Genomic DNA, 15,561 nt, shown 5'->3' on the forward strand with positions numbered 1-15,561 from the left:
ACTGCTTTTTTCTTAATTTCCCTGTTCGCCAACACTGTTAGCAAAACTTGGAACTCTCTACCTGCTAACATTACCCTAGTCACTACCCTATCTCAATTTAAGAATACTCTCAAGCAGTATTTCAAGTCTCAATGGCTATGCCCCTGCTCCAAGCCTGACTGAATATTTAGTCTTACATATGTACCAGTACTATTAAACTATTAAATTTAACTCGACTGTGTTGTAAATGTTGATCTAGATTAGTTGTTTGTTAGATTGCATAACTTATACTCTTAAACAGAGTCTGTAAATTGTGTTGAATCTATACAATGTTAAGTCTACTTTTGTAACTTTATGTGGAGCTTTTCTCTCCGGGCTTCCGCTGAAAATGGACAATTATCCAGTCGGACTATCCCAGTCAACAAATGTAAAATAAATAAATAAATAAAATAAATAATTTGCGACTGTCCTTTTAGGTGAAAGTAAGCAGTAAAATGTCATAGCTGTAGACAATATTCACTATAACAGTATTAAACCACAGTTCAATTAATTAATCTCTTGTTATCAGTCTTTACAAAATTTAATGGTGGTTTGTTGGAAATCAGTTTGCATTGTTGTGCCATTGTTTTGCAGTTTCCATTGTCATTAAGTTGGGAACTTTTACCTTTGCACAGTATATTTTGATTTAATATTCAGCTCTCGGGATAAGTACCTAGTTTTATGACTTTAATGTTCCTGGATGTTACTGTGTGGTGCCCTGTATATTATTTTGTTTTTCTTATACATGCAAAGTTTTAATTAATTGATAAAGGTTGATAAAGTGAGTAGAATGTAGTCAGAAGCTGTGCTTATATGAAGTATATAGTTATTAGGCAATTGGGTGTTTTCTTCAGTTGCATATTTGTGGTACACAGTGGGCTAGGGCAGGAATAATTGACTCCATGTGCTCAAAAAGAGTGTAGAGTGCATTGCAATTCCCTGAGAATGTATAGCAGTGGTGTGTTTTGCATTCAGACACATACATTTAATTGTAATCACTCATACTATCTCTCAACTTCCTAACACAGAATTCTAGATGAAGCCTGAAATAATGGGGGGTGGGGGGCAAGGATAGATTTAAAATATTGTTCTTATAAACTTTAAAATGCTGTTAGAATGACAGGTTACTAGCACTTAATTTTATTTTTATAAAACAAATTGCATTTTAGTTTTATACAAGTAGTTCAAAGTTTGATACAAACTCAGAGGTTAATATAAATAAAACACTGTTGTTCTGGTTACATTTTGTGTTTAATATTTTGTCTGTTCTTCAATTTGCATTTGAATTCTGGTATCCCACAATTCCATCGGAGTGGGTGGGGTTAGATAATTATATATGCAAATGTTATGTTAATCAGCATACAGATTTGTATCTATTTTTCATGGGCCTTTGTCAAGATTTTTGATGTTTCCAGGTTGAGAGGTATGTGGCTGTGTTGACACTGGCAGCTGTTCATGTGGACTGGCATGTGTACTACACCTACCATATAGCCACCATATCTCTGTTACCAATGTCACTCACCATCACATACACGTTTTGAGTACTCCTCAACATGTAACCTATGTGGCGCATCCAATAACTGCATAGACGTGTGATAACACTACATAGTTGTCAGGGGTTTGGTACCCTGTACTGGTAGGTGTAACACAAACCTGCTTATGTTTTACTCTCCCTCCCCTCCCTGACTCTTCTTTGCCTCTGTCTGCTCTCTCACTCCCTCTCTGGTGGATGTGGGGACTTACACCTGCTGTGCTTGGGCAGCAGCATGTGTATTTTAAGTGTTGCTCATGATCAGCTGATGGCGCCTGCATGAATTGCAGCCCTCCTATAGCTGATTGCATGTGGAAAAGCTGTGGTAACATTCCCATAGCCAGTTGCATGGAAACACACACCAATATCTAGGAACATCATGTTGGTGTTGGGTACATTCACTGTGAGCAGGAACTCGATCCATTGTTTGGCAAAAAAGATCCCAGATGGATTGGGCTCCACCTCTGACAAAATACACTGTGGAAACAGGGCAACACACAGGAGGGGGATGTGTCTGACCTGACTACAGACTGTAAGTGCTGCTATACTGCATTTGCAGTAATGTTGGTTTAACAGTGTGTGTGTGGATATGACTGTCCTACATGTTTTAATAGCTGCCATGTCAGTGCTATGTTTATGAGGACACCCCCATCTGTAGGGTCTTTTGCAGACTGGGCAGTGTGTGGTGGCTATTGTTTCATGTGTTACCCACAGAACACCTGTCTGTGAACTGCAGAAGGTAGTGTGAGGATTGCAGTCTGTAGATGGTGGCAGCTGTGAGAGTTACTGACTTCATATCCCTCATAGGACATATGTTGCCACAAACCCTGTTACAACAGTAAATGTATGAGGGTATCACAGCAACATGTCAATATTGGCCCTGTGTATGTGCCTCCAACCACAGCTCTGTCAACCTTTGTATGTATGTCATGCAGTAAGAGGTGCATATGTGCTGTACACCATAATTAGTGTCATCATATCTGATAACAAGCCAGTGAGATATCAGACTGCTACACATTATGTGTAGTAGGGGTTACAATTTATGACATAACCTGGACATTCTGTGGTTGTGTGTACAGTATTGAGGTCTGTGTACTCACGGTGATTGTTGACACTGTGTGTATTGTTTATATATACTTTGGCCCGTGTACAGACTGCAGTGGATGTCATTGTTCGTGGGTCCTGTTCTATCTGATGTTACATGCTGCTCCACTGTATGTTACCCTTTCGGCTTACACATTTGTAGGGCCATACACACACATGTCCTATACCACAGACAGGCTTTGGACAACACTGTGGAGCAGTGCAGTGTATGTAGGGTTAGTGTGTGAGTGGCACATACGAGGATGGTGTTGCACAGTTAGTTCATATACTGTAATTTTACACTAGCTTACCATATGTGGCTATGGCTATGTTCATACTGGTTGTGGTTATGCACTTTCACACAGGTGTATCATACTCTGTGCTGTGACATGCCTGTAGAGCCTGCTATACATGCCGGTACGTGTGCATTCCCCCAGAGGAAGTGTAGGCCAGTGTTGAGCCTGTCTGCCTTTAGCCTGCACAGTGCATTGTTACATGCCTAGCAGCTTAGTGTACTTACCCAGTGAGATGTCATGTCCAGATACTTGCCAGATGTAATGCTGCAAGGCCACCATAACAGTCATGTATGTCAGACAGAGCAGTGGGATGCTGTACAGATGTATGTCAAAATCTAGTGGCTAGTATGTGGCCATAGCACCTCTGTAACCAGTGGTTATCATATTTCAGGACAGACAGGGATATGTGAATACATAACATATGGGGGCAAATGTGAATCAGTAGTTATGTATTATACCCATCTACATGACTGTTAACATCCACATTGTCAGGCTTGGTCCACATGTCTTGCACAAAGGGGTTCAGTGTATACCTCTGGACTGTCCAGAGTGTGTCAGACTGTCCACATATATTGGCCAATATCTCTGCTGTAGTCCACAGGAGTATTACGTGCTAGCAGTGATACTGTCCTATGATGTCCTTAGGATGTCTGTCAGTAGCCAATGGTGCACATGCTAAAAGCAGATGTGACCACCCACACACACCATGTCTATGCTGTCTTAAGGTATCTGAATGTACATTACCATACAAGCCACCTTGGGTAAATGCAGGCCTACCGCCTCCTGCCATACAGACTGTTCTGTCTGTCAGTGTGCTTCTGATGGTGCCAGTTATGCCTTGTTATGAAACAGTTACATCCTATTGTGTCAACTGAGTTCTTTCCCCCCTAGGAATTGTGTAGAGTGTGGATAGCGGCTGCTGAACTATACATCTGCCTTACTTAATGTTGATTGTTTGGTATCATGTGGCCCAGTCTTACTATTGTACTACTTGAAGACCTCAGCCTGGACAGCAACATTTGTAAACATTTCCGGACTACTGCATTCATATAACTGTTTCACAGTTGCATTACTCTGCTTATATGGATGTCAGTGTCTAAACAGCTATGTGAAATGGCATATACAACTTTAATACTACACAAATAAAGCTTCCCCATTTATGCAAACCTGTGTGTGGTGTTATATCCTTTGACCTCTCTGTGGGTATATGTTGCAGGCAACAATTGTCATTTGTATGGGTGGCTCATGCAGTGTCCGGTTGTTAAGGTGGTAACTGTAGGTATAGTGGCTGTTCCATATTGTGTGCACCTTCTACACATGTATCTTACTATACATATCTCTGTGTGTGTATGTGCAGTTACATATGTATATATATATATATATATATATATATATATATATATGTATATATACATATATGTATATCTGTCTCTGTATATATGTGTATGTGTATATGTGTCCTAAAGATGTTGATAGCTTCCACATTGTACATTCCCTATGGGAGCCAGACTGTACTGCATTATATGTTACTGATACCAGCCTGACATCATGCTGGTGAGATGGAGTACTGTAAACATCTTGTGCCCATGTCGTGTCAGGGCCTGGATATGGGATCTGGAACAGTTGGTAGTGTATTACAGGGCAGACGTGTTTGGCTGTGGGGTGGTATGCCTATTTGTACAAGACGCATGCTAATTGGGGCCTTTCAACCCCATTAACAGTGCATGTAGACATATATGTTATTGTTATGTTCCCTTTGTTATCTACAGATGTATGTCCATATATACCTATATAGTTATATATATATATATATATATATATATCTGCTTACATATATATAACTTGCTGTATATATTTAGACATATAGATATAGACACATATATCTATAGATGTATGCATTTGTATGTATATATGTTTATATATATTATATATATATATATATATATATATATATATATATATATATATATATATAGATATATCTACATATATAGATACGTTGTTATGTTGTATTTGTTTAAATATTAATATGCATTTGTATGTATATATGTTTATATATATATATATATATATATATATATATATATATATATATATATATATATATATATATATATATATATATATATATACATATATAGATATGTTGTTATGTTGTTATCTGTTTAAATATTAATATATATAACCACACATACATCTACATGTTAGAATACATTCCCTGTACTGTTGAATGACTGGGCTGGATGATATGTTTGTGAAAATAGCAGTGTATGTAGATCTGACATGGCTTAGTGGTAAATCACTTTGGCTATGGTGCCCAGTGTCCTGGGTTTGAGCCTTGCAGGGGCGGTTTATTTTGTTGCTGAGAAGAACAAGGGCAGTTGGATACAGAGTGATTAAGGCACTTTTAAGCAGTTGTAAGTGGGTTTGCATGGGTTTGCTCGGAGGTAAGCACTGCTTGCTTCCGGTTACAGTTTCTTAGACTCAGTTAGCTTCTAGATTGCTTAACCAGTGTAGGCATTGCTTACCCACGCGCAAAGAGTCTTAAACCTGCTTACTGCTGCTTAAAAGTGCTTACTCCCGCTTACCCCTGCGCTAATTTCTTTAAAACAAAAGAAAAATGGGTTGATAGGAAAGTGGTGAAAAAGGGGCACAAAAATGGAAAGACAGTAGGGAAAATAGCTAGGGATGTGCAGAAAGGATGTGGGGAAGGTCCATAGCTGCCCATTTCTTTACAGGAACAGCTGTTCATATACACTGAATTTGAAGGTAGATTTGGACACTCAAACCCCTGGGACAGGGTGAGGACAACAATAATAAGGTGTGATGCCGATTAGACCAGATTACATGTGTGCGAAATGCACAGCTATGTATGCGGCGAGATTTTTTTTTGGGAACAGATTGCCCTTTTTTTTTTCAGGTGAGAGTGGGATGTTGGGGAGGGATAGTAGGTATATTTGTGGAGGTAGGTTGGATAGATTAACAGACAAGACAAACTAGACGCATACAGGGGTGGTATGTGACACATGTGGGGAGGGGTGTTGGGAAATTAGAAGCCTATGAGCCCCCTAGAGGAAACAGTGTGACTGAGGTCACCACCCATGTGCAGTCACCACTGCACCTTCAGAGCCCCAAAGGTGGCTGTGCTGAGGGCTGTGTCGCAGTTCCAACCTCACCCTCTAGTCGTGACACACGGCCCTTGAGCTGGAGTAGCAGATCATCAAGCTGCTGGTTGAGCTCGCTATGCACCACGACCCAGATCTGGCGATGGGTGACAGGTTCCTGTCTGTGCCTGCTCCCAGGGGGGGTGAGCCCCATCCTCTGAGGTGGTTCCACCTGAAGGTGGTGCAGGACCAACAGACAGGGAGATCCTGGTTTGGGCCCCAGACATGCTGGTGCCTGGTGCCACGTCCAGCTGAGGTGGGACAGGTGGGTCCGCTGGGACCGGCCTTCACAAACATGCTATAGTGTTTAGATTTTATCATCATATGTGGGTTAGTAATAGTCAACACATTCCAGGGTTAGGTATAACAGCATGCATAGATATTCCCATTAACCCAGACACCAGATACGGAACAGTTGCATAGCAAACAGAACACATACATATATGGGAACACAGTGGTAATAAGAACAGCATGCAAGTACATTGATGGCACCATGACACCAATGTTGGAATAATTTAATATAGCACATGCATGGGAACAATTAAAATATTTATCAAACAACAGGACATTATCAGAACATTGGAGTCATTACATACCAGTTGGGGTGGGTATGTTGTTTATTGTTGGAGATATGGTTGGGGGGGGGGGAGATGTCAATTAACAACTAGTATATTCCTGTAGTCCACATTACTTTCCTAGTCAGTGCTGTTATCTGTACCTTACAAGTCTTACTACATTACCCTATAGCCTTAGTTTAGACAGTGAACTGGTTTTACCAGCAGTATACACCTCTTACCTGGTATACCTGTGGAGGGAATGTATGTTAACACTAACTAACTGTTTCTACACATAGTCACAGATTCCAGGTTGATGTGCACATGGATATCCAACTCTTTCTGCACAGAGTCTGGCCATGTGTTGACCATATGCAGGTGTACTGGGACATATCTAGAATGTTGCCCTCTCCAGCCTTTAGTGACTTGACACACACACAAACATACTTTTATATACATTTGCATTATGTAGCACAGTGTGGGAGACAGTGATCAGTGATACTTTATTATTCAGAGAAACTGCAACATTCACAATTCCCTACAATACCAGAGTAAACAGTACCAGTACAGGGTATAATGTTTTTTATTTCTCAGCACAGTGTTCATATCCAACGTACCTGTGGGAGCAATGTTTGTTAGAACTACCTGAAGGTTGCCACACAAAGTTCCAAATTACACATTAGTATTATGCACATATATCTCACTCTGTGATTGTACACACTCTGGTCACAGCTTGACAACATGGGGCTGTAGATAGGACATACTTGGCTTATTACTGTCCTAACAGTTTCGGGAGTTGCTACAGTGACAGGTTTGTTCACATAGATGTTGGACAATCACTTGTATTCCCTGTTTGCTGGCTAAACATCTGGGATCATCCCACAGACTTACCAGGGGGACAGGGGGACATGCAGCAGATATGGGCCCACATACTGGACATTCTGATCTCATCTGTACAGTTATGGGGTATGATTCTGCATGCAGCCTACTTCCACTCCCAGGATTGAGACCATGGCTGTGTCTGCTACAACTTAAACACTGTCCATCAGAGTTGTGTTCTCTATATAGATATTGCTGTATATCTCCTATCTGCTTTCCTTTCTATAATTATCCTGTGCTTCTGCAATCTGACCTTGTATTACAACACTCTTATACAGATATACTAGGCAGTTATATTTTCTAGGACAGTGCGGGCGACAGTGATGGGTGATACCTCATTAGTCAGAGCAACTGCATCACTCACAATGCCATACAATACCAATGTAAACAGTACCGGTATAGGGTATTATTCTTTTATTTCTGGGCACAGTGTTGGTATCTGACAGGGCTGTGGGAGAAATGTTTGTTAGCACTACCTGATTGTTGCCACACACAGTACCAGATTCCACATTACTGTTATTCACATACATCTCACTCTGTTACTGTACACACTCTGGCCACTGCTTGACAAGATGGGGGTGTAAGTGGGACATACGTGGCTTCTTAGTCTCATAAGGTTTTGGAAAGTTGCTAGTGTGCCAACTTTGTTCTCATAGATGTGTGTCACTCAGTTGTATTTCCTGTTTGCTGCCTTTACATCTGGGATCATCCCACTGATTTCCCAGGGGGACAGGTTAATAGGCAACAGATATGGGCCACTTTACTGGACATTCTGGACATATTTGTACAGTTGTGGGCTATGATTCTGTATGCAGACTACTACCACTGGCAGGATTCGAACCATGGCTGTGTGTGCTAAAAAAAAATTGACATTTCAGTTGCATGTGCTGTTCAGGTTTTGTTGTCTGTCTTTTCCCTGTTTTCTGTCTATGTGTTTCTCAGTTGTACTAAATGGCCTCTGGGGATTACACCAGTCACATACAGGCATTCCTACACATTCTATTTATGGTGCATGGAGTGGGTAACAGTGCTTATTACAACAGTACTATTACATGAATGCCAGTCTACATTACCATATGATACCAGAGTATACACATACAGTCCAGCAGTTAGACCTTTATTATCAGGCTATTACGCTTTTATTTACATACATAGTATATGAGTCTTTTCCCACCATATTCTCCGATGTATGCAGTACTTGCCTTAAACAATACAGGTTTTATACAGGCAATTGATTTACTAATACTTTTAGATTTATTTCCTATGACAGTAAATGCAAGAGTATTACTGACCTGCCTTGTATCGCAATCTCTCCAGGCGACTGCCATGGGCCTCTTGGTTCATGGCCCACTCAATTGCAGCTGTGGAGGACATAAGAGGAATATTTAGCAATATCTATTCATGATATACATGAGCTGGCAATTATTAAACAGGTAGTGGACTGATACTTACACACAGCTGGAACATCCCCTGCCATTCTAACCTCTTGGATCCACTGATCCAAGAGGTCCCCCGTACGCTGCTTCAGCTCAGCATAGTGATGCCTGATCTGCTCAGCAGTTTGGGATATGCCAGTGGCACCAGTGAGGTCATGGGCGAGACGGTCCCAGGCATTCGCCTTATATTGGGAGCCCTGGTACTGGCCCTGCTGCAGTCTCTGTTCATGGTCTTTGACAAGGAGTCCTGCCATGACTCTGGTCTCCTGGATGCACCAAAGCTGCACCCGAAAGTGCACACCCTCTCCCTTTCCTGACATAGTGCCTGCAAGGGAAGCTACAACCAGTTATGAGATGTATTCCCACCTCCTGGGTTTAAGTAGGGCCGATTTCCCGCACTTTTTCATGATTGGTTGGTTTTGAAAAGGCTAAGCTATAGGCAAACCTGCTTACCCATAGTTGGCATTGTTTAAAGGGATATAACACTGAGTTAGCTGCCCTAAACATTCCTTACACCTCCTAGCCTGGCCTGTGCAATGCTTAGTGTTGCTTACATTTGACTTGGCATTATATTTCCTTTTTGGCATTAGTTTATTATTCATTACATCTTATATGTATGCGTAGTATCCGTAAGTCATATGTACGTACACTGTATGGGGTCCCTGTGTTTTATTGGGTACTTAAACACTCTATTACAATTACACCTAACTTCTGGGCTTACTACTATACTCCAGTTCACATATTTATGTTATGTAGTGGGTTATGGAACTTATATCTGTATACTGATTCCTTTCACAGGTTAATTTGATTTTACTATAGTGAAGATTTGTTTGTTGATACCTCATTCTTCTGTATTTTTGTGAGGGCTTGGGGGTTAACTACTGTGACTATAGTGTATAGGGTCCTGGGTTCAAGACCTACAATGCTGTTTATTTTGTTGATGGGCAGCACAAGGGCTGTTGGATACAAAGTGATTAAGGCACTTTTGAGCATTTGTAAGTGGGTTTGCATGGGTTTTCTACTTTCACTTTTGGAAGAATGATGCCTTTTTCTGTAGACTGAATATGTTCTGATAGAAAAAAAATATTTTTCTCTCGATCTCCCACTAACTGTCTTTTTTCGTGTCTCTGTTTCAGAGGGACATTGCATTTCAAGTCACAGTCAAAGTCAAAGTGATCTTTATTGTCATTCAGACTATACAATTTGTGCATCACTGAACAACATTTTGCTACTCAAGGTGGAGGCATTTCCACATATAGAAAATCTACAGTACAACAACTACTATTGACATAACACTAACTAATATACATATTGATTGCACATACAGCAGACTTTTTCCACAGTAGTCATTACTGCGCAGTTGCTTTACAGCTTTGGTTAGTGCACAACAAATATGAATTTAAGAATCTCTGTGGTGTTATTGCACACACACACAAAAAAAAAAATATATATATATATATATATATATATATATATATATATATATATATATATATATATATAATTTACTGTCATTGCAATTTTCAGCAGCCCTTATCAGAATTCAGAGTTCAACATGGTGTAGAGTTAGTGTGAGTTTAGTAGCCTAATGGCCTGTGGGAAGAAACTCTTATTGAATCTGTCTTGTTTGCCTCTCATACTGCTGTAGCATTTACCAGAAGACAAATAGGTCAACAGTCTGTGGGCAGGGTGGGTAGTTATCTTGTTGGCCCTGCTGAGACACTGCAACAGGTATATTTCTTAGATGGCTGGGAGCATGGTCCCAATGATTTTTTTTCTGCTACCCTAACCACTTTCTTGAGGGCCTTTTGGTCTGAGGTGGAGGAGTTACCGCACCAAGTTGCAATGTTGTTGGTTAGTTGGTTAGTATTTTCTCTCTATGGTGCCTTTTTACAAGGTAGTGAGGATTGGAGAAGGGAGGTTTACCTTCTTCATGTTTTGCAATGAATGAAGGCATTGCTGTGCTTTCTTTAAAATGGCAGTAGTATTAATGCTCCATGTTAGATCATCTGTGATATGTACCTCCAGTAATTTTGTGCTTTCCACTCTCTCCACTATTTCACTATGGATTGCAGGTGGAAAGTGTGTTTTATGCCTTCTTCTGAAATCAACAATGATCTCTTTGGTCTTGTTCATGTTTGGGACAAGGTTGTTGTCACACAAGATGATGAGTTCACTAACCGTCTCTGTAGGCTGATTCGTCATCATTGCTAATGCGACCAATGACAGTCATGTCGTCTGCAAATTTGATTACGTAGTTTGAGTTAAGCTTGGTGGTGCAGTCCCGAGTTAACAAGGTGAACAATAGAGGGCTCAGAACACAACTCTGAGGAACTCCTGTGGTCATAGTGATGCTCTCAGAGGTGTTATTGCCAGCGTGTTCTGTCTGTGAGGAAGTTCAGTTTCCAACTGCATAGAGGAGTGTTTATTCCCAGTTGGTCAAGTTTCTTTATCAGATGTTGGGGACTCACTGTGTTGAAGGCAGAGCTAAAGTCTATGAACAACATTTGCACATAACAGTTCATGTTTTCCAGGTGAGCCATGGATAAGTGAAGCACCATTGATATAGCATCTTCTGTGGATTGGTTTGGTTGTTATGCAAAGTAAAGTGGATCTGATGCTGCAGGAAAGTTGGATGTTATATGGTTCTTTACCAGTCCCTCAAAGCACTTCATTACTACTGAAGTGAGTGCTGTGGGGCGGTAGTCATTTAGAGTTAACGGTGGGGACTTCTTTGGTCTAGGTATTATGATTGTAGTTTTGAAGCATTTGGGTATAATAGCTTGACTTAATAAGATTTTGTAGATGTCTGTGAGAACTTGTGTCAGTTGGTCAGTGGATTCTCTGAGCACTTGTCCCAGGATATTATCAGGTCCAGCTGCCTTCCTTGTGTGAACCCTGCGCAGGATTCTTCTGACATCAGCAGGGTTGAGGCGTAGTACTTTGTCCATTTGATTTGTTCAGGCTTTCATTGCAGTTGTGTTATTTCTTTCCTCAAACCAATTGAAGAAGGTGTTGAGCTTGTTGAGAAAGTCAATATTGTCATCGCACTGTGCTGACATAGGCTTGTAGTCTGTGATAGATTGTATGCCTTGCCACAGTCACCTTGAGTATCTGAGGTTGCTGAACTGGCTCTGGATCTTCTGACCATATCACATTTTTGTTATTTTTATTCCCTTGCCCTGGTTTGCTCTGGCTGACCTAAGGGTGTCCTTATCCCCTGAGTTGAAGGCAGTGTTGCGTGCCCTCAAGAGTTCATACAATTCACTTGTGAGCCAGAGTTTCTGGTTGGCTTGTGTGGTGATGCTCTTGGTGACTGTCACATCATCCACACACTTTGATATGTATCCTACTACTGACTCAGTGTACTCTTCCAGGTTGGTGTGCTGATCTACAGTGGCAGATTCTTTGAATATATTCCAATCTGTGCATTCAAAACAATCCTGAAGTGCAGAGATTGCTCCTCCTGGCCAGACTCTTATTTGCTTCTTGGATGGTTTCTCTCTGATTAGCAGTGGTCTGTAGGCTGGTGTCAGTATAATGGATAGATGATCCGATTTACCAATGCACTTGAGGGGCTTTTCCCTGAACACCTGTTTGACATTGGTGTAGACTCGCTCTAGTATGTTAGCACCTCTGGTGGCAAAGTCTATATGTTGGTAGTAATGCAGTAGAACTGATTTAGATTAGCCTGGTTAAATTCACCCACTATGATATAGACACAGTCAGGGTTTTTGTTTTGCATTTCACTGATTGACTGGTAAAATGTGGTCACTGCTTCATGTGTGTTTGCACTTGGAGGAATATAAACAGCAGAGATGATAACAGCCAGGAATTCCCTTGGCAGGTAAAAGGGTCTGCATTTTACTGTTATGAAGTCTATGTTCACAGAGCAGTGGGTGGAGATATTTTCATAGCTGGACCACCAGCTGCTGTTTATGTAGATGCAAACTCCACCTGCCCAGGATTTGCCACTAACAGCCTGGTTTCTGTCTGCTATAAATAATGATAGCACATTCACATGAATAGTACTGTCACTGATACTTGAATTTAGCCATGTTTTTGTACAGATAAATACATAACAGTTTCTCACCTCTCTGTGACTGTTTAGGTCCAATCTTAGTTAATCCATTTTGTTTTCCAGGGTTGAACATTTGCTAGAGTGATAGATGAGAGTGCTGGTCTTTAAGGGTTTGCTTTCATCGGATCATATGATCATAGGAGGTTACTAGGCTAATGGCTCTGAGGCCCTTACAAGCCTAGCCAAGAGTTTATCCCCAAAAAGAAACCTCAGTCAGCACCTGTCACCCCTGTCCATGAGGGACACAGGTGGAACCCCTGGGACAAATTTGTGGTTTCCTATCCACTCATCAAGTTTGCAATTGAAGAGGGTGAGTGAGGTACTCTGTTTGATGTGAATGCGAAGTCTATTCCAGAGACAGGGCAGCCTCTGTGAGATAAACCTGTCTCTCTCCAGCAAGTTTTGTTGATGTTGCATATTAGATTCAGGCTTTTTGAGCAGGTAATGTGCAAGGAGTTAGACTTATGGATATGGAGCATCTCTAGTAGGGCAGGGTCTGAGATTGCCTTGTAGGTGAGACACAGATCACCTCTGAGCAATCTGTATGATACCAAGTAGAGTGATAGTGATTTCAGCCTGTCCACATAGGACAGGTGTTGGAGGCCATGGATTCTCTTTGTGAGGTATTTCTGTGGCCTTTCCAGTTGGTGCAGATGTTTGGAGAGGCGCATACTAAATGGAGCGCTATACTCACTTATTGATCTAATGAGGGAGGAGTGTAGAGTGGTAATAAACTTTTTTTCTGGATGCAATCCCTTTACTTATGAGGTGAACCAAGTAAAAGGCTTTTCTGACCACTGCCGCTACATGATGATCAAATGTGAGATTGTTATCAACACGAGTACCCAGGTCTCTAACCACAGGTTGTGTGTTTAGGGAGTTGCTGTTGATGTGGTTATCAGTAGGGGACGTGTTTTTGCAGAATGATGTGATGATACATTTTATTGCATTTAGCTTGAGGCCATGACTTTGGCACCAGTCATTAGTTGCTGTAAGACCTTCTTGCAGTATGTTAACATCATTTGGAGAGTCAATGACAGCACCCAACTTACAGTCATCCACAAACTTGGTCAGCCACAGGCCTTTTGTCTTTGCCTGGACCTCCGAGAAATAGATGACAAACAGTAGAGGTCCCAGGACAGATCCTTGGGGAACTCCACTAGTGACAGGTCTGCTATTGGAGGTGGAGGCACCTATTTTGACCTTGAGAGTTCTCTTAGTGAGCCATTTGACCACCCACCTGATGACATAGGGATTTATGCCAAATTGTGTTAGCTTTTCCATGATGCCCAAGTGGGGGATTATGGCAAAGGCCTTGGCCAAGTCAAGGTAAGCTCTATGTACTGACTTTCCCTCATCCAGGACCTTGGTACCAGTCTCAAGGAAGTCCCCCAGGTTCAACAGGCAAGATCTGCCCTTGACAAATCCGAATTGGGTGGGGTCAAGTGCTTGGAGATTGCCTATATCATTGTTTATGAGATCCATAATAATATGCTCCATGGCTTTCCAAATCAGACTTGTCAAGCTAATGGGGTGATAGTTTCCAGCATCAGTAGTGGCACCACCTTTGTGCAAGGGAATGACAATGGCAGTTCTTCACTCTGTTGGAATGAAGCCAGTACTTAGGCTGTGGTTGAATAGGGTGTTCAATGGCGAAGCCAGTTCTTGCTGGAGATACTGCAGAATACAGCCTGGGATACTATCAGGTCCCATGGAAGCTGTATTCTTTGCCTTGGATAGGGCCTTTAACACTTGATCTATGGAGATATGAGGTGTGGGCAAGTATCAGGGATGTCATAAGTGCCTTTTGGGTGGGACAGGAGGGTGAAGTTTGCACTGAACCTGTCTGCTAGCAGGATGGCTAAGTCAACAGGATCACTGTAAGTTATACTGTTAAGTACTAATTTGGAACAAACCTGGGCTTTGCCTTGGAGGCTCCTGACATAACTGAAAAAGGCTTTGTGGTTTCTCTTTGTTTCAGAGGCTAGTTTCAATTCATAATTGGCTTTGGAAGTTTTCACTAGTGATCTAATTTGTTTGTTGGGGCTAAGGAGGAAGTTTCTCCAATCTGGAATGTATTCCTTTTTACCCTTGGACAACAGTTTCTTCCTTTCATTATAAAGCCTGTTGATAGAGTATGTCCACCAAACAAGTTTGTGTTTCCCTGAGGAGCAGGGTTTTAGTTATGTTGGGTATGGCTGAGTCCATGCAGTTGTACAGGTGATTGTATAGTGCATTGGCATACTGTTCAACATAGTTGTCTGCATCCTCTGAGGGTGGTGGTGGTGTGAAGCTACAGATACCCTCCCTTAGGAGGGTGTAGTCAGCTTTTGAGAAGTTTTTTATCTTGATTACGACTGGGGAGGGTTGGGTGGGATAGAAACTCGAACGAGACAGCTGATGATCTGAACTCACTAGGGAAGAACATACTATGGGAGTGGTGCAGTGGTCGCCCAAGTTGGTGAGAACCAAGTCCAGAATGTTATCTCCCCTTGTGGAGAATGAGATGAGCTTTCAGC

The 15,561-nt window shown here is 41.5% G+C and overlaps 1 pseudogene; it reads right to left on the minus strand.

The window, feature by feature from the left end:
* The window catches only part of LOC122805242, a 54,550-nt pseudogene extending 43,384 nt beyond the window's left edge, over nucleotides 1–11,166 (minus strand).
* Nucleotides 11,167–15,561: the final 4,395 nt, after the last annotated feature.

The sequence above is a fragment of the Protopterus annectens genome, chromosome 6.part1 (genome assembly GCF_019279795.1).
Source record: "Protopterus annectens isolate FY-2018-M chromosome 6.part1, PAN1.0, whole genome shotgun sequence".
Taxonomy (NCBI): Eukaryota; Metazoa; Chordata; order Ceratodontiformes; family Protopteridae; genus Protopterus; species Protopterus annectens.